Source organism: Rousettus aegyptiacus, unplaced genomic scaffold, assembly GCF_014176215.1.
Source record: "Rousettus aegyptiacus isolate mRouAeg1 unplaced genomic scaffold, mRouAeg1.p scaffold_m13_p_1, whole genome shotgun sequence".
Taxonomy (NCBI): Eukaryota; Metazoa; Chordata; class Mammalia; order Chiroptera; family Pteropodidae; genus Rousettus; species Rousettus aegyptiacus.
The window spans coordinates 94,014,597-94,028,160 of NW_023416284.1; positions in this window are offsets into that span (position 1 = coordinate 94,014,597).

The following is a 13,564-nucleotide window of genomic DNA, read 5'->3' on the forward strand; positions in this document are numbered from 1 at the left end:
CTCTGATGGGAATAGTTCCCAACCAAGTGTGTGAGAAGACAGAAGATGAGAAAGGGGAAGATTAAGAGAAAACATTTTGTGAAAATTTAACTTAAGTATGACATATGTAAAAGTGCACAAATCATAACTATACAGCCTAAAGAATTTTCACGAAGAGAATAAACCTGTCTAACTAGCACCCAGACTAAGAAACAAAACATTACCTGCACCCTAGACACCACCCTTTGTACTGCTCATGGGTACCACTATCCTGACTTCTAACAGCTTAGATATTTTTTGTCTGTTTGGGGGTTTTATATAAATGAGAATCAGACTACATGTTTTCTTTTCTGTCTGGCTTTTTTCCCCACTCTATTTCAACTTTATGACAGTCAGCCACACTGCTGTGTGTAGCTGTAGTTGTAAATTCCCGGACTGACAATACCAAATGTCAGAGAGGATGTCGGACAATGAGAAAGAGCCTTTATATGGTGCTAGTGGGGATAGAAGATGGTACAGACACTTCGGAAAATGGAGTGACAATATCTACTAAAGCTGAACAGTCACCTACCAGATGACCTAGCACTTCTACTCCTCAATACATACATGACAGAAATGCATGCACGCATACCTCTGAAACAACATTTATAAGAGTGATCTATCGGCACTGTTTATAATAGCCCAAAACTCAAAACCTTGAAACTACTCAAATGCCCAGTAACAATAAAATGTCACGAAATGTTCAATTTTTTTCCTGAGAGTCTGTATGTTTGTTTAGAAAGACTGTTGACCCTCTTGTGTGACCTGGGTGTGCAACATAGAAAATAAACGTGGTCTAGAATGAAAAGGAAGGTATCGAGTTAACAGGTGTGGGTAGAGGAGAACGCCCTGGTCTCAGGAGTCATGGGCAGGGCAGTTCTTAGCAACATATTTAAGAGAGGAAGGATTTCATGAGCACTCAAACGTCTCTGTGTTTGGAACCTCAATTCCCAGAAATCTGCCTCTATATCAGCAAGAGAATTTGCATTATGAAAATTACCATAGCCTTTGGCAACTCCAAAGAGCAAAGAGCAAGCCCAGGAACTCACCCTCCTCCCCAGGGCCACGCCCTCTGGAATCCACCAACCCAAGGTCCAGCGCTGACTTGCCCTGTTTGGCCCTCCCACCAACCAAGCTCCTGGAGAGGTATCTAGTCTCTCTTCATTGAGGGTTACCTGAAAGACTGTGACCTCACCCTTCAAGTGCCCTGGCCAGAAGTTAGTCTCAGAATATTCTTTTGGTTCTTGCACACATGACTGAATTTAAGTCTTGTGCCTAAAGTACTCAGTGAATCTCAATTCCCATCTATGCTCTCCTGCCTCAGTAACTTTTCCTGTCCCTCCAGTGGCTCCCAGAATCGCCCCTCCCTCAGTTGTTCCTGGGTCCCCATTGCAAGTGGACAACTCAGTTGACCATCAGGATAGCAGCTTTGACATGAACACAGATGCACTGCAACCCCAGTTCCTCATCCCCAGGGGGTATACCAGTAATACTACTACTAATAGTTAACACTAGTTAGTAATAGTACTAACAGAACAGCCATTTGTGAAATGTTTAGTCTATGTCAGGCTCTGTACTAACAGACTTTACATGCATTATTTATTTTTACCCTCATAATAATGTTTTTGGACAATGATGCTGAAAAAGATAAAATAAAATGCTTATGCAACACTGTCAAATGGCAGATTAAAACCTGTCTGCCTCCAAAGCATGTCATTAACCATGGCACTCCATCATTCATCTGCACCTCAGTTTTCACAGGTATACAATGAGGATAATGGTACTGACCTTGCAGGATTGCTAGGAAACTTCAAGGAGACAAATCATGCGAGCACCTATCCCAAGGCACATAGTAGGCACTTGGGCAGTGGCAGCATTAGGCCTAGAGGAGCCCACACTGAGGTCTCGACTGAGGGAGTAGAGCCCACAACTCTCTCATGGCACTCGGTCCAAGTCTAACAGTGTTGCATGAGTGAAGGCAGCTGTAATAACTCCCTGCACTCCTCTTCCTGTGCCCCAAGGAGGGCATTGGTCTACTCACCCTCAGGCCAGACTCTCACACTCTGTGTGAATAAAGAAAGCACTTGGTCAGCAATGGCTTAAGCCAGGGTTTCTCATCTTGGCTCTGTTGACGTTGTGGATAATTATTTGCTGTATGGCCTGTCTTGTGTATCATGGGATGTTTAGCATCACCCTAGTCTCTATTTACCAGATGCCACCAGCAGTGAAAATTAAAACTGTCCCCAGACATTGCGAAACATCCTCTGGAGGGCGAATCACCTCCAGCTGAGAACAGCTAGTTTATGCAATAATGCTGTGTAATGATTTCATCTAACTACAAGTCCCCAATGTAGGTAGTTTCAGGTTTGGTGCAGCAGCTTGATGATGCCAACAAGAACCAGTTTTATGCTGATGACCACAAGGTGATCGCCACAGATCCCATTGTGTCACCATCACAATCCCATTCAAAGGCAGGCAAGAGGAAGTGATGGTATCATCTGCAGCTTCGTCTTTCATCTGAAGAGTTTTCCTTGAAATTTCCCAGCAGATCTCTCTCATGTCTTACTGGTCAAAACTAGTTATATGTTCACCCCTAGCTGCAAAGGAAGCTGAGAAAATGACTAGGTGACCAGGGATAAGAGGATTAGAAATAGAGCAAGTCCTCCATGGCATGGCAGTGTGAGCACTCCTCACACCTGTGGAAATTATTTTTCTATCTGCTTTTCTCATAAGACCATGAGAACCTTCAGGACAGGGACCCCCTAATGTTTACTTCTGTCCTCAGAACTTAGCCCACTGCTCAGCACTAAGAAGGTGCTCGATAAATTCTCACTGAATGAACAAATGGCCTTCTTACTTCCTTGCTTATACCACCAAGAGCCCCTCTATAGGCAATTATTTATTCTATGCAAACTAAACTTGGGTTATCTACAATTAAGCCTATAATGCAAATAATAATGCAAACATCTTCCAGTTTCTCCAACAACCAATGACACCTCTGGCCATTGGACATGCTGTTCTCTTTGCCCATAACATTTTTCCTGCCTCCTCCAGCCTCTAATCACCCATCTTCACATGGCCAGCTCCTTCTCACTCTCTAGGTTTCTGCTGAGACATTATTGCCTCTGACAAGCTTTCCCTGACCTCCCCAGAGCAGCTCAGAGGCCTCGGCTATATCTGCCTTAAACCCCCCACGCTGCTCCCTCCTAGCATTTGTCACCCAGGGTTGTGACTGTCTTCCTAGCAGAACAATAAATACCCAAAGGGGATCAGAACAGTATGTCCTTCACTAGTAGGTTCTCCATAAACTTTCGTTGATCGAATCATGTAGACCAGAGGTAAAAAGCAAACCGATTATGTAAAGGGACAGATGGTAAGTATTTTCACCTCTGTGGGCCATATGACCTCTATTACAACTCTTCACCTCTGTGGTGGGTGTGAGAACACAGCCATAGATAACAAGTAAACAAATGAGAGTGGCTGTTTTCATGGGAGCTGAATTTGGATTTCATGTAAATTTTACAGGACATGAAACATTATTCTTTTAAAAAAAATTCAAACATCTAAAAATGTAAAAACCATTCTCAAAGGCTTTTGGCTTTGAGACATACAAAAATAGGGACAAGCCTTAGTTCGTTCACCCTGATTAACACAGTCACATGTTTTGGGTTTTCCAGTTCACTCTCGGGGTATAGCTGGGTCATGTAGAGCAGTAACACAAAGGTATTTCTTAATATCAAGCAGTGAATTAAACTTGAAAGTACACTAAATGACTTAGCCATCATCCAGTAGGCAGTATTTTAAGAAATCAAGATATTTTAAGGTTAAGGATTTGTTTCCATCAGGAAACCATGTCAATAAGTTTAAACAAAACTGTTTGACAACTTCTATATGCAATCCTGATGGAAATTTTTAAAACTAGGCATAGAAGGATATTTCTTTTTCATGATAAGAATTATTTATCTTAAATAATACCCAAAATATTGTTTAGATAATGAAAGGAACCACTGGAATGATGTGTGGATATAAGTGAGGCTGTGAGGATACAGAAACTTCCATGCTCTGCTGGGAGTGGGAGGCACATGGACTGGCACAGCCGTTCTGGACAACGATCAGGCAAAACTGGTGTTGTAGTCCCAGGACCTAGCAATTCCACTCCTCCACATTCTCACACGTCTCCTTAAAGACACGTGAACAAGGGCATTCGCTGCAGCACTATCTGTGGTATTGGGGAGTCGAAAGAGCCTGGGAGAAAGACAGATTAAATGTAATGGATGCACACCCTGGAGCATTATTTACATGTTAGAGGCATTCGTTAGATGACCACACAGCGACATGGAAATATCCTAAAAATGTAGTGTTCAGTGAAAAAAAGTAAAAAAACAGAATGAGATGTACCAAATAACATTATATAAATTAAAAATACAAGTAGGCGAAACAGCAGTGCCAGGTTTGTAAGAACACAAACAAAAAGATACACATTCAACACATAAGCCAGGTTACTTTGGGAAAGGAAGACATACAATGGATAAATTCATACATAATATGTACTAGAGGGGGCCTCGCACAGGTCAATGATGTCGTACCATGAAATGCACCTGAGGTCCATAAAACCCGAAAACAAAGAAACAAACAAAACAAAGGCAAACAAGAAGAGAATAAATCTCTTAAATTTACAAATGTCAGACACAATAGTGAAATGCCAGAGGTATTTCAACTGAAAACAGGAATAAAAGATAAAGTCAATTATCTCATAATTGGTTAACATTGTTCTCAAAATTTCTGACCGATGCAATAAGGCATGACCTGGAAAAAAAAAGTAAAATAGGTAGGTAGATGAATAGAAAAACAGGTAGATATAGATACAGATATAAGCATTTTCCAATTTAGCCAACTTCTGACCATAGAGCTACTTTAAAAAATTCTTTCAAATATTGTGTCAGGTTTCAGCCAGGAAAAATAGTAAATATTCCTGGAAGTATTGAACAAACCCCAAAGAGGATGCAAAAGATACTACCCTCCCAATATCCAGAGCCACTCTCAAAGATAACCGAAGAAATAAAGACTTGGACGATTCCCCTAAGGGCTGGCAGTAAACTCTAGCTGCAAATGGGATGAAACCCATATTTCTGTCTTGCCATATCTAGCCACAAATAGCATACATCCCACATTTCTGTCCAGCTATGCTTTGGGGTCTCCAACCTGATGATTAGCAAGCCAAGCTCTCAGGACAAAAATGAGACTGACAATAAGGTAACAACTACCCCTGGGAGAGAAAAGATCAATAATAAATGGATCCGGATTTGGAAAAGAACAAACAATGGGAAAAGTTACCTTCCTCTCTCAACTGGGTACTACTGACAGAGATTTGGGAGAGCCGGCTCTGTAAGAATGCTCACCCTTCACTGGCTTCTGCCAGTTTTCCCAGGATTTAATCTGCAGGCTCCAAATCAAGTAGGATTTAAAGCAGAGAGTGCAGCTCTGCTATCTACCAGAATTTGGCAAGGTTTTCTTTCCACTAATTTTAATTTCTCAGAATCCTGTCAGCCCTGGGAGGGGCCCATCTGGAGGCCCTCCTTCAAGGGTAGATATGGAGGGTGTCCGTAAGGCCACTTTTTGGCAGACTTTTGTTTATGGTCACACAGTCTCTTCAGAATGGAAAGCCAATTCAGACAGATGATTGGCAGAATGAAAATTCAAGTCAAGGATGACAGAGAGGAGCAGTCAGGGTTACGTCAGTCTCACAGTCTTTGTTTTGGGTGCCTCTTATACTTGTATTTTTCATTAGTCTTTGCAATTAATCCTTCGATAAAGCTGTTTTGGAATCTTGGAGCCTTTTGGAGCTTTCCGAATACCAATTAGAATAGGTATCCCATTCTGTTTGTTTAACTTGGCAATGCTTGTTTCAAGTGCACTTCTTTAATGAATGATCTTGTCTAATTGGAACATCCCTCATAATGTCCATTACAGTTCTAAGTTGTCTTCAGTAAAATTGGTCCATGCACATAAGGAGAGACCATAATTTTTTTAACACAAAATCAGGCAGAGTTCCTAAATAGAGAGCCACACTTAGAGCATTTAAATGACTAAGATCCCACATTTCGTGTTTTCCTGAGAGCAAAGAAAAAATAATCCTAGGTAGCCTAAGGGATATACGTAGGATTGGGACTTCAGTTTTGTTTAATAGTGTGCTTTTCTTGAGGTACTTCTTTTCCCCGGTGGGCAGCCTTTGCTCTATTTGTCTGACCTATATAACCAGGTGTCCATCATTGCCCAAAATTTTCTTGCAGGTAGTGAACAACCCATTGTAAAACTTGCTTGTTCATGACCACGGTATCCTTACACCGGAGTCTTTTGTTTCAGAGGTGGCTGTCTCTCATGTAAACGTGGCAAGCACTCTAGCAGCATTTAGGTGTTCAACTTGTGCCCACTAATTTTATCTTAGTTCTGCTTTCAGGAAAATCCATAAATTTAAATCCAAACCAAGCACATTCTAATTCAGAAACCAAAGAGTACTCACCAGGAAGACAATCTGTCTTTATCCGAATCCTAACTAAAGTTGGAAAGCTTGACCAGAAGGAGGGTGCTCTAAACCCAAGAAGAGACTCACCTGCACCAGGAACAGAAGGCAACTTACAGAAGCTTTGAGATCAAGGGGGTCACTGAGGGTACCTCACTTGATTCCAAGGGTCATCTCCTTCTGATCCTATCTCTGACACCATTGAATGTCAACCTAAATAAGGAGCTAAACTGAGGCAAGAGGAAGTTATCAGAAATTTGAGTTTATTTGGGAATAGCAGAATTGCAGTTCTAGAAACACATGTTGTAGCTAGCTACAGGCAAGTCCATTGAGGGTTTAGGGTGAACTGTATTTATGGACAAGGAGTACAAAAAGAGAGAAGTCCAGCCAGAGTCCAAGCACTAAATTTATTGGCTTAAGGTTGAAGAGAAGTTCTCGGTGGATGTTAATTGGTCAGAAATAAGTCTTGGTTCTCTGGAAACTAGTCTCAGTTCTTCAGTTCTATTTTTCTGAGGGTGCATGTATGAGATTCTGCATTTCATATCTTTGGGTTCTATTTTAGATTGAAATCCTTTAGAATTATAGATATAGATAGATATAAATATAAATGATACAGATATAGATACAGATGATATAGTTATAGATAGGAAGGCAATATTATCACTTGTAGAACTATAATTACACAGCTAGAAAATTGGAATCAACTAAAAACTTTTAGAATTAATAACACATATAGCAGCATTATTCACAGTGGCCAGGACATGGACGCAACTGAAGTGTCCTACGATAGATAATTGGCTAAAGAAGCTGTGGTAAAAATATACAATGGAATATTACTCAGCCATAAGAAGAGATGAAATACTGCTATTTGCAACAACATGGATGGACCTCGAGATAATCATGCTACGTGAAATAAGCCAGACAGAAAAAGTTGAAAATCACATGATATTACTTATATGTGGGATAGAAACCTAAAAGCAACTAATGAACAGGACAAACAGAGACTCATGGACATGGACAATGGAATAGTGGTTACCAAAGAAGAGGGGGAAGGGGGAAAGGGAAGGTAGACAAGGGAAAAGAAATTTAAACCATTTCTTCGATTAATTAATTAATTAAAACTCTTGTGAAACACACACACACACAGAGAAGAATTAAGAACACAAAGAAGCCTGTATGCAAAATAACTACATACCCACAAAAATCAAGTTTTTCTATTTACTGTTATTTACTATATTTTCTATTTATTACTTACTTCATTTCTATATTAACAGTTAGAATGTGTGATGGCAGAAAATATTTCAGCCATAATAGCAAATAAAAGATACCCTAACTACCGCAAGAAATGTATGAGATCTACAAGCAATATTAAAAAAAAGTAAGAAAATATAGACACATTCATATTCTTGAATGAAAAACTTATTTAAAAATGTTCAAGTCTCTGCTTGTTAAATTATAGTTCACCATAAAAAAAATAAAATAAAAATAAAAGGACTTTGAGCCACGCTTCTCTTGCTCAGGCCCACTTCCACATCTAGAAGTGCACTTTCCCTTCTGATAAAGTTTTTCTTTTGGCTGTTAAAAAAAAATTATAATTCATCACAATTCCAAGGAGAATTCTAAAGAATTTGACACAATTAGAATTTAGAAATTGACAAAATTTTCTTGGCTATATTTCCTGGAAAATTAACAGGTAAGATTACTGTAAGTTTTTTGGAAAAGAAAAATAATTGGGATGAAGAAGGGACATTTTCTCTGCCAAATATGAAATGTATTATATAGCTAAAGAAGTAAAAAAGATTTTGTCATCAAGAATTAATGGGTAAATCAATGGGAAAATAGATAGTTCTGAAACACTTTCAAGTAACATAAATTTCATGGATGAGAAAGAAAGCTAATAAACCAACAAAAAGAGGTGGATTAGAGAGCAAATGGGATTGAAGAAATTGGTCGAAAGTTGGAGTGGATTAAATTAAAGTTATACTTTATTCTGTAATATGAAATAATTTCCAGATGTATTAAAACATTACATGTAAAAATAACGGCACTTTAAAAAATGTAAAAAAATAAGTAGATAACTAAATTTGAGTGAAAGGCATTTTAAGGATAAAAACAATAATGAAAGGAGTCACATAAGAAAAGAATATAGTCTTGACTAAGTCAGAATTATAAACATCAGCATATCAAAAACACTATAAAAGGTTAAAGAGTAAACAACCAAACTAGGGAAAATTATTTGCAACAAATAATACAGGCAAAATGTTACTCTCCTTATTTTTTAAAGGATGTTTATTTTTAAAAATAAAAATAAATTTAAAAGTAATCAATAAATATATGATAAAAGTTTAACTTTGCTAATGTATGACTCTACCTCATGTGCACAGTTTACTTCACACAACATTAAGTCGAAAAATCAGGATATAAAATCGCATATACAGGACTATCCGAATGATATTAAGTTAAATCATACACATGTTTTTAAAAATGGAAGTATAATCACTTAAATATTTTAAATGACTTTCATTTAGAATGGAATTATAGGTGATTTTTATTATTATTTTTTATTCTTTACCAAATGTTCTCATTTTTCTATAGTAAATATGAATTATTTAAATACTCCGATTTTGAAAATTAGTTAACAATATTTCCCCAGCTTGGTCCCTGATCAGGCAAATTATATGAATGGCTAACCTTTTTTGGCAAATGGGATTTGATGGGAGGGCTCCCGGAGAACCTCCCCCAGCTACCGCTTCCAGGCTGCCGTACCCATGGAAAGCTTCCTCCTGCCTGTCCGCACGGGGCCTCAAACACGTCACACTGGGTCTCTCAGTTTCAGAGAAATTTAAGCTGCAGGCCATTCCTCCTCTGTCACAACCTCCCTCCCAAAGAAAAAGCCAAGTGGCTCCAGCTCTCTGGGCACTGAACAGACCCAAATCAAGCCCTCCCATCTGATGTTGGGGAGTGTCCTCACCAGCACGGGGCCTGGGAGTGACAATAGGTGGAGGGTAGGAGAGGGGTCTCCAGAAGGCCCTTGTTCCTGAGGAGCTGACCGCCTGTCCCAAAATGCCCATCTAGTCCTTCTATTAAGCATCCTGTTTCCTCTGGGCTTCATTATGCCCATCTTCCAACCAGGTCTCACCTGTCTGGAAGGATGACATTTGTCAGCTGGGATCTCTTTTACAGATCTGAGTTTTGCAAATTATTAGGCAAAGAGATTTGCAACATGCCGTTACTAATTAAATCAGCTACTGTCCTGAGTACCACTAGGTCCATCTCTGTAGTGGGTTGAATAATGATCCCCAAAAGAATATGTCCAAGTCCTAACCCCTAGAATCTGTAACTATGAGTTTTATTTGGGGAAAGACTTGGCAGATGTAATTAAGTTTAGGACATCACGATGAGTTCATCCTGGACTTAGAACAGGCGCTAAATCCGATGACAGATGTCCTTATAAGAGAAAGGCAGAAGGAGTTTTGAGACTCACAGAGACACACGGAGGGGAGACAGCCATATGAGGACGGAGGCAGAGGTTGGAGTGAAGCATCCACAAACCAAAGACTGCCAAGGTTGTCGGCAACCATGAGAATCTAGGAGAAAGACTTGGAATGAATTCTCCCCCAGAGCCTCCAGAGGGAACCAACCTTGCCAATGCCTGCATTTTGGACCTCTAGCCTTCTGTGAAAGAATAAATTTCTGTTGTTTTAAGCCCCCAAGTTTGTGGTAATTTGTTATAGTACAGGAAATTAATACACACTCTTATGCACATAGCCGTTCAGCAGTGTGGGTCTCCAGGTTCTGGTGCCCCAACCTGGCTAATGCTAATCCAAGCTCATGGTCCTGCTGCCCATCTCCTCTGAGTCAGAAATACACTGGAATATTCTGTTTCTTGCTGGAGGAAGCACTCAGCAGCACGCCCCTCTGATTTCTGATTGTCCAGCAGAAGGGGTGCACGCCAGGCAGATGACAGTGCCATCCTATTACCTTCAAAGTGTTCCCTTTGTGGCTAAAAAAAAAAAAAAAAAAAAGTCAATTTATTTTCTACTCGCAAATAAAGTGACATAAAAGAGAAACTGATTTATTTTGAAATTAAAAACGTAAAGCCAGTATCAAGGAAACCAAAGCCAAGGTTGATTCCTAAAGCATTACTCACAGCTTTTTCTGCCCTTAGTGACTTTTATTTTTAGCTCCTGCTTCCAAGTAGGACCAAGTTTCTACCTGCAGAGGTTGCCCACAAGGTGAGATGTGAGAGTCAGGATCTTCTGATCGCCCTGAAATTCCCCAGGGAATGTGATCAGGCTCTCAGGAACCAGGTCCAAGCAGGAATGAGCCATGTTTCAGGGAAGAGATGGACCTTTGCCTTAGGGGTGACTGGCCTCTCAGCTGATAAGTTAAAGTCACTTCACTCCCATTAGGGAACCAGAAATTGAGCCTTTCAAGGTCTTATCTTATCAAAACAAGCACCTTGGCAGGCAGGCAATCCCGTTGGGCCAGTTATGCTGGGAGAAGAGCTGCGGCACTACAACAATACAGGTTTACGTGTGACTTAAAGTAACACCCCCACACTTTGGAGAGAGGCACTGTTTTTGAATAAGCTCTTCTAGGATCCTTTTTATAGAAAAGAGCATAGCATCATTACTACTTATTATCATCATCATCGCCATCATCATTTTCACAGCATTCAATATACACTGTTCCACAATTCACTCCTTTCTTTTTCTTTTTTGTTTCTGTTCTTGTGGTGGTTCCACCATAAACATTGTCCTTAAGGGACTTTTTGGCCAAAGAACAGGATAGACTCCCTTCTCCCTTCCAAGTCCTAAATAGCTTATTTTCTTAACTTAGTGAGTGAAAGGCTTCGAACTCGAGAGATAGTCAATACTCAAGAGGGGTGTTCAGCCATGTCCCTATATTTCCTTGATAAAGTGGCATTAAGAAAATTGCATTTTACCCACACTGGCTTTCAGCCTTTTGCTGATGACCTTTGTCCCTGAAACGGATGAGAGGGGAAGATGAGGAGCTGGACCAAAATCAGCTTGTCCAAGGCTAGGTCACCTCTTTTAAATCTCAAGTGGTTGACAATTAGAACATCCAGGTTCAACTTTTCCTTTCTTACTGCAGGTGCTGAGAAGTAAGTAAAATTCCCACGACTTAATGGAAGACATGAAGACTAGAGAATATCCCATGCTATTAATCTAATTCCTTGAAATAATTTATAGAAATTATTTTACAGAACAAAATTAACCTAAGCTTTACTGTGCCATGTTCTCTGAATCATGATTTTACCAGTTCCAAATGTCCATGGACGAGGGTAACATCACCATTTGGCAAGGGCAACCAGCTCTGCACCTTCGGGAGTGTCTACATGTCTCCTCCTTGTCAGGACTTGCAGATCTACTTCTCTTTACCTTGGCTGCATAGTATTCCATTGTATTTGTTTATCCAGACCCCATTGCTAGTCATTTAGATTTTTCCCAAGATTTTGTCAACTGCAACCCCGTGGTTCAGAGAATTTCTCTATATTTTTGTGTGTATGTGAGAACATTTCTGGAAGGCGTACTCTCAGAAGCAGAATGGCTGGGTCACAGCGGAGACAGATTTAAATTTTTGGTAGGTCCTGCTGAATTCCCTTCCAAAACTTGTCACCTCCTTTCACGTCCAGCTGTAGTTTGTGTGTCCCACAGCGGACACTACTGAGCCTGTTCATTGTTGTTAATCAGACGAGCCACTCTTGATTCAATCTGCCTTTCTTTATTATTAGTGAAGTTAAGCATCTTCTCAAATGCTTCTTGGCCTCTGAATTTGGCCAGCTGGTTCTTTATTGAAAAAAGATTCAACTTATCGAGTTATATTGTTTCCTCCAGGAAGTGCTCATTCTGCTCAAGAGAATACATGGAAGCTCTTGCTTCCTGTACTGCACAGGAGTTTCTCACTTCCTATAGAGAAAGCGATTATTCATTTCAGCATCAGCAAACGTAAAGCTCGTGGAGTCAATTACGAGGACTCCTTAAATGAAAGAAACACTTTTTCCAGGTTTCCTAGGTATTATGTCACAGACAGGGCTTCAGAGGTCAATTTATAGATGCCACAAATTGGTGAAAAAATTATTTAATACTGCAAATATAAATTTTATACAGATTAAAAAAATGGACCACGTAAGTATTAAGCCAAACTAAATGTTAAAATCTTGATAAAAGGAGGCCAGTCCTGATAGATTGACCCCATTCTCATCCATCCCACCCTCCTCTAAGGGTCTGGTCCTTTCCTCTATCACAGAGGCTAGAAAGCACACTTCCCCAAAATCGTTTGCAGCTGGAGTTTCAGATATGAATTTGGATCTGACAATTAGAGAAGTCCTGGCCCAAGATTTGGGAAGAGCAAGTGAGATAGAGGCATCTTCCTATGGACCCAGCTGCTCTGGGACAAGCAAGGTCAAGAGAAGTTGGGTGTTTTTCAGCAGCGTCCCAGCATGTGGACACTCCTTCAAAGAGCAACAGCTCTTGCTGTCAGATGGCGGCATTCTGGAACATTCTTGGAGGCACATTTGGAAACCACTCCTCTAACCCTTCTAATGATTTTGTCAGCCCCCTATTCCTTTTCTGCTAAAATTAGCTGATGAAGTTTCTGTTTCCTCCAACCGAACCCTGACTGATACAGCTTACAAATACTGAACCTTGAAGGACCCATTCAAGACACAATGAAGAAAACCTAGACAAAGGGCAGTGCTGTCATAAATCATCCTTCTTAACAACACTTTAATCAGATACCTCATTCCTGTAGAAAACTTGAAAAGTACTAAAAAGGCAGAAAAGATGACGTAAACATCATCTGTTATTACACAAGAATTAAATATTGATGAGAAGAAAACATTTGGCCCCACTGAGATGTTGGTCCTAATCAGCCAGCTGCTGCTGTTCACCGGAAGCAGAATTACCAGCCCAGCCAGGTAGAGCATGAGCAGATTTGGGTGCACACTCTTAACATCTAACGTGAGACTGTAGCGCAGTTCTCAGCCCCTCAACAGGAAGG